The sequence below is a fragment of the Mesoplodon densirostris genome, chromosome 10 (assembly GCF_025265405.1).
Source record: "Mesoplodon densirostris isolate mMesDen1 chromosome 10, mMesDen1 primary haplotype, whole genome shotgun sequence".
NCBI lineage: Eukaryota > Metazoa > Chordata > Mammalia > Artiodactyla > Ziphiidae > Mesoplodon > Mesoplodon densirostris.
In genome coordinates, this window is record NC_082670.1 from 106585981 (window position 1) to 106603405 (window position 17425).

A 17425-nucleotide genomic window follows, 5' to 3' on the forward strand; every position below is an offset into this window, starting at 1 on the left:
ACATTTCCGGTAACAACAACTTTACAACCGGTGCTTCAGGGCACCTAATATTCACAAAGGCTCTGGGGCTTTTAAAGACACGTGCCCTCAAAAATGACCTGGGTTAGGTAACCGAAAACAAATTGGAAACACAGAGACTTTCAAGAAGCCCAATTTCAGGAGGGAAAGTTTACTCACACTGTTTAAAAGAAAAACCCGACCACGACAGGAGGCAGAAAATCACTCATTAATCGAGAAATGCATATCAAAAGTATAAAGTGGCATCATCTCGCAGCAGGCATATGGCCAGCATCAAAAAGTCTAAAAACAATCGATGGGGAATGAGTGTGGAGAAAAGGGAAGCTTCCCACGCGGTGAGTGGAACCGTACATTTGTACCTGCCACTACAAAGCACTGTATTTCAGTTCCTAGAAAACTAAAGAGAGATCGACCCTATATTTCTGCAGTCCCACTCCTGGGTGCTATTCGGGAAACTCCATAGTTGAAAAACACACAAGCACGCTAATGTTTATTGCAGCAGTATTTACAAATGCCACGACACTAAAAGAAATAGTTCAGCGAGTGATGAATACATAAAGAGGAGGTCCAACGTGTATACAAGGGACTGTTACTCAGCCAGGAAAAAGAATGAAATAATGCCATTAGAAGCAACATGGATAGACCTGGGATGCCCAAACACTGAGTGAAGTCAGTCAGACAGAGGAGGACCCATAGCATATGATATCACGTATAGTAGGAATGGAAACATACATGCAACTGAACTAGTTTACAAAACAGAAACAGCCTCACTCATCGACTTTCAGAATAAACCAAGGGTTACTAAAAAGGAAGTGGGGTTGGAGATATAAGTTAGGTGGTTCACATGAACACATACACAGTAAAATACCTATCAACATATATATATATAACAAGCACTGGACAAGGACTACTTTACAACACCAGGGCCTCTACTCAACGTTCTGCAATTACCTATATGGAATAGGAATCTGAAAAACACTAGATATATTATATGTGTAAAAGAATCAGCTTGCTGTGCAGCTACACCACACCCGAATTTGGAAATCAACTCCAGTGCAACATACCATCAGAGTTAAGTTGCAAAAGAAAGTAAAAGGAACTAAATGTGTATGCTTTTCTCCTACGGCCTCTGTGATATGTGCTGGTGTCACATCCCCGCAGCCTGAGCAGCCTGGGGTCCCAAGGGTGCACTGAGGTTTAGCGGAGAGACGTGAGGAGGGTGTGCCTGCAAATGCAGCCCGTTAAAGGTGTAGTGTCTTTTCCTTTCTGGCGGGAAACAAAACTTCAGAATCTAGGTGGGCCTTCCTAGAGCTAAAAGGAAGCCAGTACACCCAAATCATGGGGGACCATCTAGGCTGCAGGAGATTCAAAAAGTGACCAAGGCTCCACAGCGGCTGGTTGTGGGGTTCCCACAGTCAGCCTCCTTGCCAGGAGTCACCAAACTTACACACCACAGCACCTGCTGGTTTAGCCTGCGTTTGGAATTTTCGGGGGTGTGAAGCTTAACAGGGAAGAGGTAGTGACACACAAGCCCTTGGGTGTTGCCTCTGGCACCTTCCCCTCTAATTCACAGCCCAGGAAGATGACTTTCCTAAAGCATTTGGTTGCCGAGAAACGAGTTCGGCATGAAGAAATGCTGCCGCCTTGTGGACATTTCCGGTAACAACAACTTTACAACCGGTGCTTCAGGGCACCTAATATTCACAAAGGCTCTGGGGCTTTTAAAGACACGTGCCCTCAAAAATGACCTGGGTTAGGTAACCGAAAACAAATTGGAAACACAGAGACTTTCAAGAAGCCCAATTTCAGGAGGGAAAGTTTACTCACACTGTTTAAAAGAAAAACCCGACCACGACAGGAGGCAGAAAATCACTCATTAATCGAGAAATGCATATCAAAAGTATAAAGTGGCATCATCTCGCAGCAGGCATATGGCCAGCATCAAAAAGTCTAAAAACAATCGATGGGGAATGAGTGTGGAGAAAAGGGAAGCTTCCCACGCGGTGAGTGGAACCGTACATTTGTACCTGCCACTACAAAGCACTGTATTTCAGTTCCTAGAAAACTAAAGAGAGATCGACCCTATATTTCTGCAGTCCCACTCCTGGGTGCTATTCGGGAAACTCCATAGTTGAAAAACACACAAGCACGCCAATGTTTATTGCAGCAGTATTTACAAATGCCACGACACTAAAAGAAATAGTTCAGCGAGTGATGAATACATAAAGAGGAGGTCCAACGTGTATACAAGGGACTGTTACTCAGCCAGGAAAAAGAATGAAATAATGCCATTAGAAGCAACATGGATAGACCTGGGATGCCCAAACACTGAGTGAAGTCAGTCAGACAGAGGAGGACCCATAGCATATGATATCACGTATAGTAGGAATGGAAACATACATGCAACTGAACTAGTTTACAAAACAGAAACAGCCTCACTCATCGACTTTCAGAATAAACCAAGGGTTACTAAAAAGGAAGTGGGGTTGGAGATATAAGTTAGGTGGTTCACATGAACACATACACAGTAAAATACCTATCAACATATATATATATAACAAGCACTGGACAAGGACTACTTTACAACACCAGGGCCTCTACTCAACGTTCTGCAATTACCTATATGGAATAGGAATCTGAAAAACACTAGATATATTATATGTGTAAAAGAATCAGCTTGCTGTGCAGCTACACCACACCCGAATTTGGAAATCAACTCCAGTGCAACATACCATCAGAGTTAAGTTGCAAAAGAAAGTAAAAGGAACTAAATGTGTATGCTTTTCTCCTACGGCCTCTGTGATATGTGCTGGTGTCACATCCCCGCAGCCTGAGCAGCCTGGGGTCCCAAGGGTGCACTGAGGTTTAGCGGAGAGACGTGAGGAGGGTGTGCCTGCAAATGCAGCCCGTTAAAGGTGTAGTGTCTTTTCCTTTCTGGGGGGAACCAAAACTTCAGAATCTAGGTGGGCCTTCCTAGAGCTAAAAGGAAGCCAGTACACCCAAATCATGGGGGACCATCTAGGCTGCAGGAGATTCAAAAAGTGACCAAGGCTCCACAGCGGCTGTTTGTGGGGTTCGCACAGTCAGCCTCCTTGCCAGGAGTCACCAAACTTACACACCACAGCACCTGCTGGTTTAGCCTGCGTTTGGAATTTTCGGGGGTGTGAAGCTTAACAGGGAAGAGGTAGTGACACACAAGCCCTTGGGTGTTGCCTCTGGCACCTTCCCCTCTAATTCACAGCCCAGGAAGATGACTTTCCTAAAGCATTTGGTTGCCGAGGAACGAGTTCGGCATGAAGAAATGCTGCCGCCTTGTGGACATTTCCGGTAACAACAACTTTACAACCGGTGCTTCAGGGCACCTAATATTCACAAAGGCTCTGGGGCTTTTAAAGACACGTGCCCTCAAAAATGACCTGGGTTAGGTAACCGAAAAAAAATTGGAAACACAGAGACTTTCAAGAAGCCCAATTTCAGGAGGGAAAGTTTACTCACACTGTTTAAAAGAAAAACCCGACCACGACAGGAGGCAGAAAATCACTCATTAATCAAGAAATGCATATCAAAAGTATAAAGAGTGGCATCATCTCGCAGCAGGAATATGGCCAGCATCAAAAAGCCTAAAAACAATCGATGGGGAATGAGTGTGGAGAAAAGGAAAGCTTCCCATGAGGTGAGTGGAATTGTACATTTGTACCTGCCACTACAAAGCACTGTATTTCAGTTCCTAGAAAACTAAAGAGAGATCGACCCTATATTTCTGCAGTCCCACTCCTGGGTGCTATTCGGGAAACTCCATAGTTGAAAAACACACAAGCACGCCAATGTTTATTGCAGCAGTATTTACAAATGCCACGACACTAAAAGAAATAGTTCAGCGAGTGATGAATACATAAAGAGGAGGTCCAACGTGTATACAAGGGACTGTTACTCAGCCAGGAAAAAGAATGAAATAATGCCATTAGACGCAACATGGATAGACCTGGGATGCCCAAACACTGAGTGAAGTCAGTCAGACAGAGGAGGACCCATAGCATATGATATCACGTATAGTAGGAATGGAAACATACATGCAACTGAACTAGTTTACAAAACAGAAACAGCCTCACTCATCGACTTTCAGAATAAACCAAGGGTTACTAAAAAGGAAGTGGGGTTGGAGATATAAGTTAGGTGGTTCACATGAACACATACACAGTAAAATACCTATCAACATATATATATATAACAAGCACTGGACAAGGACTACTTTACAACACCAGGGCCTCTACTCAACGTTCTGCAATTACCTATATGGAATAGGAATCTGAAAAACACTAGATATATTATATGTGTAAAAGAATCAGCTTGCTGTGCAGCTACACCAAACCCGAATTTGGAAATCAACTCCAGTGCAACATACCATCAGAGTTAAGTTGCAAAAGAAAGTAAAAGGAACTAAATGTGTATGCTTTTCTCCTACGGCCTCTGTGATATGTGCTGGTGTCACATCCCCGCAGCCTGAGCAGCCTGGGGTCCCAAGGGTGCACTGAGGTTTAGCGGAGAGACGTGAGGAGGGTGTGCCTGCAAATGCAGCCCGTTAAAGGTGTAGTGTCTCTTTCTTTCTGGGGGGAACTAAAAGTTCAGAATCTAGGTGGGCCTTCCTAGAGCTAAAAGGAAGCCAGTGCACCCAAACCATGGGGGACCATCTAGGCGGCAGGAGATTCAAAAAGTGACCGAGCTTCTACGGCTGCTGGTTGTGGGGTTCCCACATTCAGCCTCCTTGCCAGGAGTCACCAAACTTACACACCACAACACTGGCTGGTTTAGCCAGGGTTTGGAATACTCGGGGGCATGAAGCTTAACAGGGAAAAGGTAGTGACACACAAGCCCTTGGGTGTTGCCTCTGGCACCTTCCTCTCTAATTCACAGCCCAGGAAGATGACTCTTCCTAAAGCTTTTTGTTGCCCAGGAACAACAGATGGGCACGAAGAAATGCTGCCGCCTTGTGGACATTTCCAGTAACAACAACTTTACAACCGGTGCATCAGGGCACCTAATATTCACAAAGCCTCTGGGGCTTTTAAAGACACGTGCCCTCAAAAATGACCTGGGTTAGGTAAAGGAAAAAATATTGGAAACACACAGACTTTCAAGAAGCCCAATTTCAGGAGGGAAAGTTTACTCACACTGTTTAAAAGAAAAACCCGACCACGACAGGAGGCAGAAAATCACTCATTAATCGAGAAATGCATATCAAAAGTATAAAGTGGCATCATCTCGCAGCAGGCATATGGCCAGCATCAAAAAGTCTAAAAACAATCGATGGGGAATGAGTGTGGAGAAAAGGGAAGCTTCCCACGCGGTGAGTGGAACCGTACATTTGTACCTGCCACTACAAAGCACTGTATTTCAGTTCCTAGAAAACTAAAGAGAGATCGACCCTATATTTCTGCAGTCCCACTCCTGGGTGCTATTCGGGAAACTCCATAGTTGAAAAACACACAAGCACGCCAATGTTTATTGCAGCAGTATTTACAAATGCCACGACACTAAAAGAAATAGTTCAGCAAGTGATGAATACATAAAGAGGAGGTCCAACGTGTATACAAGGGACTGTTACTCAGCCAGGAAAAAGAATGAAATAATGCCATTAGAAGCAACATGGATAGACCTGGGATGCCCAAACACTGAGTGAAGTCAGTCAGACAGAGGAGGACCCATAGCATATGATATCACGTATAGTAGGAATGGAAACATACATGCAACTGAACTAGTTTACAAAACAGAAACAGCCTCACTCATCGACTTTCAGAATAAACCAAGGGTTACTAAAAAGGAAGTGGGGTTGGAGATATAAGTTAGGTGGTTCACATGAACACATACACAGTAAAATACCTATCAACATATATATATATAACAAGCACTGGACAAGGACTACTTTACAACACCAGGGCCTCTACTCAACGTTCTGCAATTACCTATATGGAATAGGAATCTGAAAAACACTAGATATATTATATGTGTAAAAGAATCAGCTTGCTGTGCAGCTACACCACACCCGAACTTGGAAATCAACTCCAGTGCAACATACCATCAGAGTTAAGTTGCAAAAGAAAGTAAAAGGAACTAAATGTGTATGCTTTTCTCCTACGGCCTCTGTGATATGTGCTGGTGTCACATCCCCGCAGCCTGAGCAGCCTGGGGTCCCAAGGGTGCACTGAGGTTTAGCGGAGAGACGTGAGGAGGGTGTGCCTGCAAATGCAGCCCGTTAAAGGTGTAGTGTCTTTTCCTTTCTTGGGGGAACCAAAACTTCAGAATCTAGGTGGGCCTTCCTAGAGCTAAAAGGAAGCCAGTACACCCAAATCATGGGGGACCATCTAGGCTGCAGGAGATTCAAAAAGTGACCAAGGCTCCACAGCGGCTGGTTGTGGGGTTCCCACAGTCAGCCTCCTTGCCAGGAGTCACCAAACTTACACACCACAGCACCTGCTGGTTTAGCCTGCGTTTGGAATTTTCGGGGGTGTGAAGCTTAACAGGGAAGAGGTAGTGACACACAAGCCCTTGGGTGTTGCCTCTGGCACCTTCCCCTCTAATTCACAGCCCAGGAAGATGACTTTCCTAAAGCATTTGGTTGCCGAGAAACGAGTTCGGCATGAAGAAATGCTGCCGCCTTGTGGACATTTCCGGTAACAACAACTTTACAACCGGTGCTTCAGGGCACCTAATATTCACAAAGGCTCTGGGGCTTTTAAAGACACGTGCCCTCAAAAATGACCTGGGTTAGGTAACCGAAAACAAATTGGAAACACAGAGACTTTCAAGAAGCCCAATTTCAGGAGGGAAAGTTTACTCACACTGTTTAAAAGAAAAACCCGACCACGACAGGAGGCAGAAAATCACTCATTAATCGAGAAATGCATATCAAAAGTATAAAGTGGCATCATCTCGCAGCAGGCATATGGCCAGCATCAAAAAGTCTAAAAACAATCGATGGGGAATGAGTGTGGAGAAAAGGGAAGCTTCCCACGCGGTGAGTGGAACCGTACATTTGTACCTGCCACTACAAAGCACTGTATTTCAGTTCCTAGAAAACTAAAGAGAGATCGACCCTATATTTCTGCAGTCCCACTCCTGGGTGCTATTCGGGAAACTCCATAGTTGAAAAACACACAAGCACGCCAATGTTTATTGCAGCAGTATTTACAAATGCCACGACACTAAAAGAAATAGTTCAGCGAGTGATGAATACATAAAGAGGAGGTCCAACGTGTATACAAGGGACTGTTACTCAGCCAGGAAAAAGAATGAAATAATGCCATTAGAAGCAACATGGATAGACCTGGGATGCCCAAACACTGAGTGAAGTCAGTCAGACAGAGGAGGACCCATAGCATATGATATCACGTATAGTAGGAATGGAAACATACATGCAACTGAACTAGTTTACAAAACAGAAACAGCCTCACTCATCGACTTTCAGAATAAACCAAGGGTTACTAAAAAGGAAGTGGGGTTGGAGATATAAGTTAGGTGGTTCACATGAACACATACACAGTAAAATACCTATCAACATATATATATATAACAAGCACTGGACAAGGACTACTTTACAACACCAGGGCCTCTACTCAACGTTCTGCAATTACCTATATGGAATAGGAATCTGAAAAACACTAGATATATTATATGTGTAAAAGAATCAGCTTGCTGTGCAGCTACACCACACCCGAATTTGGAAATCAACTCCAGTGCAACATACCATCAGAGTTAAGTTGCAAAAGAAAGTAAAAGGAACTAAATGTGTATGCTTTTCTCCTACGGCCTCTGTGATATGTGCTGGTGTCACATCCCCGCAGCCTGAGCAGCCTGGGGTCCCAAGGGTGCACTGAGGTTTAGCGGAGAGACGTGAGGAGGGTGTGCCTGCAAATGCACCCCGTTAAAGGTGTAGTGTCTCTTTCTTTCTGGGGGGAACTAAAAGTTCAGAATCTAGGTGGGCCTTCCTAGAGCTAAAAGGAAGCCAGTGCACCCAAACCATGGGGGACCATCTAGGCTGCAGGAGATTCAAAAAGTGACCGAGCATCTACGGCTGCTGGTTGTGGGGTTCCCACATTCAGCCTCCTTGCCAGGAGTCACCAAACTTACACACCACAGCACCTGCTGGTTTAGCCTGCGTTTGGAATTTTCGGGGGTGTGAAGCTTAACAGGGAAGAGGTAGTGACACACAAGCCCTTGGGTGTTGCCTCTGGCACCTTCCCCTCTAATTCACAGCCCAGGAAGATGACTTTCCTAAAGCATTTGGTTGCCGAGGAACGAGTTCGGCATGAAGAAATGCTGCCGCCTTGTGGACATTTCCGGTAACAACAACTTTACAACCGGTGCTTCAGGGCACCTAATATTCACAAAGGCTCTGGGGCTTTTAAAGACACGTGCCCTCAAAAATGACCTGGGTTAGGTAACCGAAAACAAATTGGAAACACAGAGACTTTCAAGAAGCCCAATTTCAGGAGGGAAAGTTTACTCACACTGTTTAAAAGAAAAACCCGACCACGACAGGAGGCAGAAAATCACTCATTAATCGAGAAATGCATATCAAAAGTATAAAGTGGCATCATCTCGCAGCAGGCATATGGCCAGCATCAAAAAGTCTAAAAACAATCGATGGGGAATGAGTGTGGAGAAAAGGGAAGCTTCCCACGCGGTGAGTGGAACCGTACATTTGTACCTGCCACTACAAAGCACTGTATTTCAGTTCCTAGAAAACTAAAGAGAGATCGACCCTATATTTCTGCAGTCCCACTCCTGGGTGCTATTCGGGAAACTCCATAGTTGAAAAACACACAAGCACGCTAATGTTTATTGCAGCAGTATTTACAAATGCCACGACACTAAAAGAAATAGTTCAGCGAGTGATGAATACATAAAGAGGAGGTCCAACGTGTATACAAGGGACTGTTACTCAGCCAGGAAAAAGAATGAAATAATGCCATTAGAAGCAACATGGATAGACCTGGGATGCCCAAACACTGAGTGAAGTCAGTCAGACAGAGGAGGACCCATAGCATATGATATCACGTATAGTAGGAATGGAAACATACATGCAACTGAACTAGTTTACAAAACAGAAACAGCCTCACTCATCGACTTTCAGAATAAAACAAGGGTTACTAAAAAGGAAGTGGGGTTGGAGATATAAGTTAGGTGGTTCACATGAACACATACACAGTAAAATACCTATCAACATATATATATATAACAAGCACTGGACAAGGACTACTTTACAACACCAGGGCCTCTACTCAACGTTCTGCAATTACCTATATGGAATAGGAATCTGAAAAACACTAGATATATTATATGTGTAAAAGAATCAGCTTGCTGTACAGCTACACCACACCCGAATTTGGAAATCAACTCCAGTGCAACATACCATCAGAGTTAAGTTGCAAAAGAAAGTAAAAGGAACTAAATGTGTATGCTTTTCTCCTACGGCCTCTGTGATATGTGCTGGTGTCACATCCCCGCAGCCTGAGCAGCCTGGGGTCCCAAGGGTGCACTGAGGTTTAGCGGAGAGACGTGAGGAGGGTGTGCCTGCAAATGCACCCCGTTAAAGGTGTAGTGTCTCTTTCTTTCTGGGGGGAACTAAAAGGTCAGAATCTAGTTGGGCCTTCCTAGAGCTAAAAGGAAGCCAGTGCACCCAAACCATGGGGGACCATCTAGGCTGCAGGAGATTCAAAAAGTGACCGAGCATCTACGGCTGCTGGTTGTGGGGTTCCCACATTCAGCCTCCTTGCCAGGAGTCACCAAACTTACACACCACAACACTGGCTGGTTTAGCCAGGGTTTGGAATACTCGGGGGCATGAAGCTTAACAGGGAAAAGGTAGTGACACACAAGCCCTTGGGTGTTGCCTCTGGCACCTTCCCCTCTAATTCACAGCCCAGGAAGATGACTTTCCTAAAGCATTTGGTTGCCGAGAAACGAGTTCGGCATGAAGAAATGCTGCCGCCTTGTGGACATTTCCGGTAACAACAACTTTACAACCGGTGCTTCAGGGCACCTAATATTCACAAAGCCTCTGGGGCTTTTAAAGACACGTGCCCTCAAAAATGACCTGGGTTAGGTAACCGAAAACAAATTGGAAACACAGAGACTTTCAAGAAGCCCAATTTCAGGAGGGAAAGTTTACTCACACTGTTTAAAAGAAAAACCCGACCACGACAGGAGGCAGAAAATCACTCATTAATCGAGAAATGCATATCAAAAGTATAAAGTGGCATCATCTCGCAGCAGGCATATGGCCAGCATCAAAAAGTCTAAAAACAATCGATGGGGAATGAGTGTGGAGAAAAGGGAAGCTTCCCACGCGGTGAGTGGAACCGTACATTTGTACCTGCCACTACAAAGCACTGTATTTCAGTTCCTAGAAAACTAAAGAGAGATCGACCCTATATTTCTGCAGTCCCACTCCTGGGTGCTATTCGGGAAACTCCATAGTTGAAAAACACACAAGCACGCCAATGTTTATTGCAGCAGTATTTACAAATGCCACGACACTAAAAGAAATAGTTCAGCGAGTGATGAATACATAAAGAGGAGGTCCAACGTGTATACAAGGGACTGTTACTCAGCCAGGAAAAAGAATGAAATAATGCCATTAGAAGCAACATGGATAGACCTGGGATGCCCAAACACTGAGTGAAGTCAGTCAGACAGAGGAGGACCCATAGCATATGATATCACGTATAGTAGGAATGGAAACATACATGCAACTGAACTAGTTTACAAAACAGAAACAGCCTCACTCATCGACTTTCAGAATAAACCAAGGGTTACTAAAAAGGAAGTGGGGTTGGAGATATAAGTTAGGTGGTTCACATGAACACATACACAGTAAAATACCTATCAACATATATATATATAACAAGCACTGGACAAGGACTACTTTACAACACCAGGGCCTCTACTCAACGTTCTGCAATTACCTATATGGAATAGGAATCTGAAAAACACTAGATATATTATATGTGTAAAAGAATCAGCTTGCTGTACAGCTACACCACACCCGAATTTGGAAATCAACTCCAGTGCAACATACCATCAGAGTTAAGTTGCAAAAGAAAGTAAAAGGAACTAAATGTGTATGCTTTTCTCCTACGGCCTCTGTGATATGTGCTGGTGTCACATCCCCGCAGCCTGAGCAGCCTGGGGTCCCAAGGGTGCACTGAGGTTTAGCGGAGAGACGTGAGGAGGGTGTGCCTGCAAATGCACCCCGTTAAAGGTGTAGTGTCTCTTTCTTTCTGGGGGGAACTAAAAGTTCAGAATCTAGGTGGGCCTTCCTAGAGCTAAAAGGAAGCCAGTGCACCCAAACCATGGGGGACCATCTAGGCTGCAGGAGATTCAAAAAGTGACCGAGCATCTACGGCTGCTGGTTGTGGGGTTCCCACATTCAGCCTCCTTGCCAGGAGTCACCAAACTTACACACCACAACACTGGCTGGTTTAGCCAGGGTTTGGAATACTCGGGGGCATGAAGCTTAACAGGGAAAAGGTAGTGACACACAAGCCCTTGGGTGTTGCCTCTGGCACCTTCCCCTCTAATTCACAGCCCAGGAAGATGACTTTCCTAAAGCATTTGGTTGCCGAGAAACGAGTTCGGCATGAAGAAATGCTGCCGCCTTGTGGACATTTCCGGTAACAACAACTTTACAACCGGTGCTTCAGGGCACCTAATATTCACAAAGGCTCTGGGGCTTTTAAAGACACGTGCCCTCAAAAATGACCTGGGTTAGGTAACCGAAAACAAATTGGAAACACAGAGACTTTCAAGAAGCCCAATTTCAGGAGGGAAAGTTTACTCACACTGTTTAAAAGAAAAACCCGACCACGACAGGAGGCAGAAAATCACTCATTAATCGAGAAATGCATATCAAAAGTATAAAGTGGCATCATCTCGCAGCAGGCATATGGCCAGCATCAAAAAGTCTAAAAACAATCGATGGGGAATGAGTGTGGAGAAAAGGGAAGCTTCCCACGCGGTGAGTGGAACCGTACATTTGTACCTGCCACTACAAAGCACTGTATTTCAGTTCCTAGAAAACTAAAGAGAGATCGACCCTATATTTCTGCAGTCCCACTCCTGGGTGCTATTCGGGAAACTCCATAGTTGAAAAACACACAAGCACGCCAATGTTTATTGCAGCAGTATTTACAAATGCCACGACACTAAAAGAAATAGTTCAGCGAGTGATGAATACATAAAGAGGAGGTCCAACGTGTATACAAGGGACTGTTACTCAGCCAGGAAAAAGAATGAAATAATGCCATTAGAAGCAACATGGATAGACCTGGGATGCCCAAACACTGAGTGAAGTCAGTCAGACAGAGGAGGACCCATAGCATATGATATCACGTATAGTAGGAATGGAAACATACATGCAACTGAACTAGTTTACAAAACAGAAACAGCCTCACTCATCGACTTTCAGAATAAACCAAGGGTTACTAAAAAGGAAGTGGGGTTGGAGATATAAGTTAGGTGGTTCACATGAACACATACACAGTAAAATACCTATCAACATATATATATATAACAAGCACTGGACAAGGACTACTTTACAACACCAGGGCCTCTACTCAACGTTCTGCAATTACCTATATGGAATAGGAATCTGAAAAACACTAGATATATTATATGTGTAAAAGAATCAGCTTGCTGTACAGCTACACCACACCCGAATTTGGAAATCAACTCCAGTGCAACATACCATCAGAGTTAAGTTGCAAAAGAAAGTAAAAGGAACTAAATGTGTATGCTTTTCTCCTACGGCCTCTGTGATATGTGCTGGTGTCACATCCCCGCAGCCTGAGCAGCCTGGGGTCCCAAGGGTGCACTGAGGTTTAGCGGAGAGACGTGAGGAGGGTGTGCCTGCAAATGCACCCCGTTAAAGGTGTAGTGTCTCTTTCTTTCTGGGGGGAACTAAAAGGTCAGAATCTAGTTGGGCCTTCCTAGAGCTAAAAGGAAGCCAGTGCACCCAAACCATGGGGGACCATCTAGGCTGCAGGAGATTCAAAAAGTGACCGAGCATCTACGGCTGCTGGTTGTGGGGTTCCCACATTCAGCCTCCTTGCCAGGAGTCACCAAACTTACACACCACAACACTGGCTGGTTTAGCCAGGGTTTGGAATACTCGGGGGCATGAAGCTTAACAGGGAAAAGGTAGTGACACACAAGCCCTTGGGTGTTGCCTCTGGCACCTTCCCCTCTAATTCACAGCCCAGGAAGATGACTTTCCTAAAGCATTTGGTTGCCGAGAAACGAGTTCGGCATGAAGAAATGCTGCCGCCTTGTGGACATTTCCGGTAACAACAACTTTACAACCGGTGCTTCAGGGCACCTAATATTCACAAAGGCTCTGGGGCTTTTAAAGACACGTGCCCTCAAAAATGACCTGGGTTAGGTAACCGAAAACAAATTGGAAACACAGAGACTTTCAAGAAGCCCAATTTCAGGAGGGAAAGTTTACTCACACTGTTTAAAAGAAAAACCCGACCACGACAGGAGGCAGAAAATCACTCATTAATCGAGAAATGCATATCAAAAGTATAAAGTGGCATCATCTCGCAGCAGGCATATGGCCAGCATCAAAAAGTCTAAAAACAATCGATGGGGAATGAGTGTGGAGAAAAGGGAAGCTTCCCACGCGGTGAGTGGAACCGTACATTTGTACCTGCCACTACAAAGCACTGTATTTCAGTTCCTAGAAAACTAAAGAGAGATCGACCCTATATTTCTGCAGTCCCACTCCTGGGTGCTATTCGGGAAACTCCATAGTTGAAAAACACACAAGCACGCCAATGTTTATTGCAGCAGTATTTACAAATGCCACGACACTAAAAGAAATAGTTCAGCGAGTGATGAATACATAAAGAGGAGGTCCAACGTGTATACAAGGGACTGTTACTCAGCCAGGAAAAAGAATGAAATAATGCCATTAGAAGCAACATGGATAGACCTGGGATGCCCAAACACTGAGTGAAGTCAGTCAGACAGAGGAGGACCCATAGCATATGATATCACGTATAGTAGGAATGGAAACATACATGCAACTGAACTAGTTTACAAAACAGAAACAGCCTCACTCATCGACTTTCAGAATAAACCAAGGGTTACTAAAAAGGAAGTGGGGTTGGAGATATAAGTTAGGTGGTTCACATGAACACATACACAGTAAAATACCTATCAACATATATATATATAACAAGCACTGGACAAGGACTACTTTACAACACCAGGGCCTCTACTCAACGTTCTGCAATTACCTATATGGAATAGGAATCTGAAAAACACTAGATATATTATATGTGTAAAAGAATCAGCTTGCTGTACAGCTACACCACACCCGAATTTGGAAATCAACTCCAGTGCAACATACCATCAGAGTTAAGTTGCAAAAGAAAGTAAAAGGAACTAAATGTGTATGCTTTTCTCCTACGGCCTCTGTGATATGTGCTGGTGTCACATCCCCGCAGCCTGAGCAGCCTGGGGTCCCAAGGGTGCACTGAGGTTTAGCGGAGAGACGTGAGGAGGGTGTGCCTGCAAATGCACCCCGTTAAAGGTGTAGTGTCTCTTTCTTTCTGGGGGGAACTAAAAGTTCAGAATCTAGGTGGGCCTTCCTAGAGCTAAAAGGAAGCCAGTGCACCCAAACCATGGGGGACCATCTAGGCTGCAGGAGATTCAAAAAGTGACCGAGCATCTACGGCTGCTGGTTGTGGGGTTCCCACAGTCAGCCTCCTTGCCAGGAGTCACCAAACTTACACACCACAACACTGGCTGGTTTAGCCAGGGTTTGGAATACTCGGGGGCATGAAGCTTAACAGGGAAAAGGTAGTGACACACAAGCCCTTGGGTGTTGCCTCTGGCACCTTCCCCTCTAATTCACAGCCCAGGAAGATGACTTTCCTAAAGCATTTGGTTGCCGAGAAACGAGTTCGGCATGAAGAAATGCTGCCGCCTTGTGGACATTTCCGGTAACAACAACTTTACAACCGGTGCTTCAGGGCACCTAATATTCACAAAGGCTCTGGGGCTTTTAAAGACACGTGCCCTCAAAAATGACCTGGGTTAGGTAACCGAAAACAAATTGGAAACACAGAGACTTTCAAGAAGCCCAATTTCAGGAGGGAAAGTTTACTCACACTGTTTAAAAGAAAAACCCGACCACGACAGGAGGCAGAAAATCACTCATTAATCGAGAAATGCATATCAAAAGTATAAAGTGGCATCATCTCGCAGCAGGCATATGGCCAGCATCAAAAAGTCTAAAAACAATCGATGGGGAATGAGTGTGGAGAAAAGGGAAGCTTCCCACGCGGTGAGTGGAACCGTACATTTGTACCTGCCACTACAAAGCACTGTATTTCAGTTCCTAGAAAACTAAAGAGAGATCGACCCTATATTTCTGCAGTCCCACTCCTGGGTGCTATTCGGGAAACTCCATAGTTGAAAAACACACAAGCACGCCAATGTTTATTGCAGCAGTATTTACAAATGCCACGACACTAAAAGAAATAGTTCAGCGAGTGATGAATACATAAAGAGGAGGTCCAACGTGTATACAAGGGACTGTTACTCAGCCAGGAAAAAGAATGAAATAATGCCATTAGAAGCAACATGGATAGACCTGGGATGCCCAAACACTGAGTGAAGTCAGTCAGACAGAGGAGGACCCATAGCATATGATATCACGTATAGTAGGAATGGAAACATACATGCAACTGAACTAGTTTACAAAACAGAAACAGCCTCACTCATCGACTTTCAGAATAAACCAAGGGTTACTAAAAAGGAAGTGGGGTTGGAGATATAAGTTAGGTGGTTCACATGAACACATACACAGTAAAATACCTATCAACATATATATATATAACAAGCACTGGACAAGGACTACTTTACAACACCAGGGCCTCTACTCAACGTTCTGCAATTACCTATATGGAATAGGAATCTGAAAAACACTAGATATATTATATGTGTAAAAGAATCAGCTTGCTGTACAGCTACACCACACCCGAATTTGGAAATCAACTCCAGTGCAACATACCATCAGAGTTAAGTTGCAAAAGAAAGTAAAAGGAACTAAATGTGTATGCTTTTCTCCTACGGCCTCTGTGATATGTGCTGGTGTCACATCCCCGCAGCCTGAGCAGCCTGGGGTCCCAAGGGTGCACTGAGGTTTAGCGGAGAGACGTGAGGAGGGTGTGCCTGCAAATGCACCCCGTTAAAGGTGTAGTGTCTCTTTCTTTCTGGGGGGAACTAAAAGGTCAGAATCTAGTTGGGCCTTCCTAGAGCTAAAAGGAAGCCAGTGCACCCAAACCATGGGGGACCATCTAGGCTGCAGGAGATTCAAAAAGTGACCGAGCATCTACGGCTGCTGGTTGTGGGGTTCCCACATTCAGCCTCCTTGCCAGGAGTCACCAAACTTACACACCACAACACTGGCTGGTTTAGCCAGGGTTTGGAATACTCGGGGGCATGAAGCTTAACAGGGAAAAGGTAGTGACACACAAGCCCTTGGGTGTTGCCTCTGGCACCTTCCCCTCTAATTCACAGCCCAGGAAGATGACTTTCCTAAAGCATTTGGTTGCCGAGAAACGAGTTCGGCATGAAGAAATGCTGCCGCCTTGTGGACATTTCCGGTAACAACAACTTTACAACCGGTGCTTCAGGGCACCTAATATTCACAAAGGCTCTGGGGCTTTTAAAGACACGTGCCCTCAAAAATGACCTGGGTTAGGTAACCGAAAACAAATTGGAAACACAGAGACTTTCAAGAAGCCCAATTTCAGGAGGGAAAGTTTACTCACACTGTTTAAAAGAAAAACCCGACCACGACAGGAGGCAGAAAATCACTCATTAATCGAGAAATGCATATCAAAAGTATAAAGTGGCATCATCTCGCAGCAGGCATATGGCCAGCATCAAAAAGTCTAAAAACAATCGATGGGGAATGAGTGTGGAGAAAAGGGAAGCTTCCCACGCGGTGAGTGGAACCGTACATTTGTACCTGCCACTACAAAGCACTGTATTTCAGTTCCTAGAAAACTAAAGAGAGATCGACCCTATATTTCTGCAGTCCCACTCCTGGGTGCTATTCGGGAAACTCCATAGTTGAAAAACACACAAGCACGCCAATGTTTATTGCAGCAGTATTTACAAATGCCACGACACTAAAAGAAATAGTCCAGCGAGTGATGAATACATAAAGAGGAGGTCCAACGTGTATACAAGGGACTGTTACTCAGCCAGGAAAAAGAATGAAATAATGCCATTAGAAGCAACATGGATAGACCTGGGATGCCCAAACACTGAGTGAAGTCAGTCAGACAGAGGAGGACCCATAGCATATGATATCACGTATAGTAGGAAT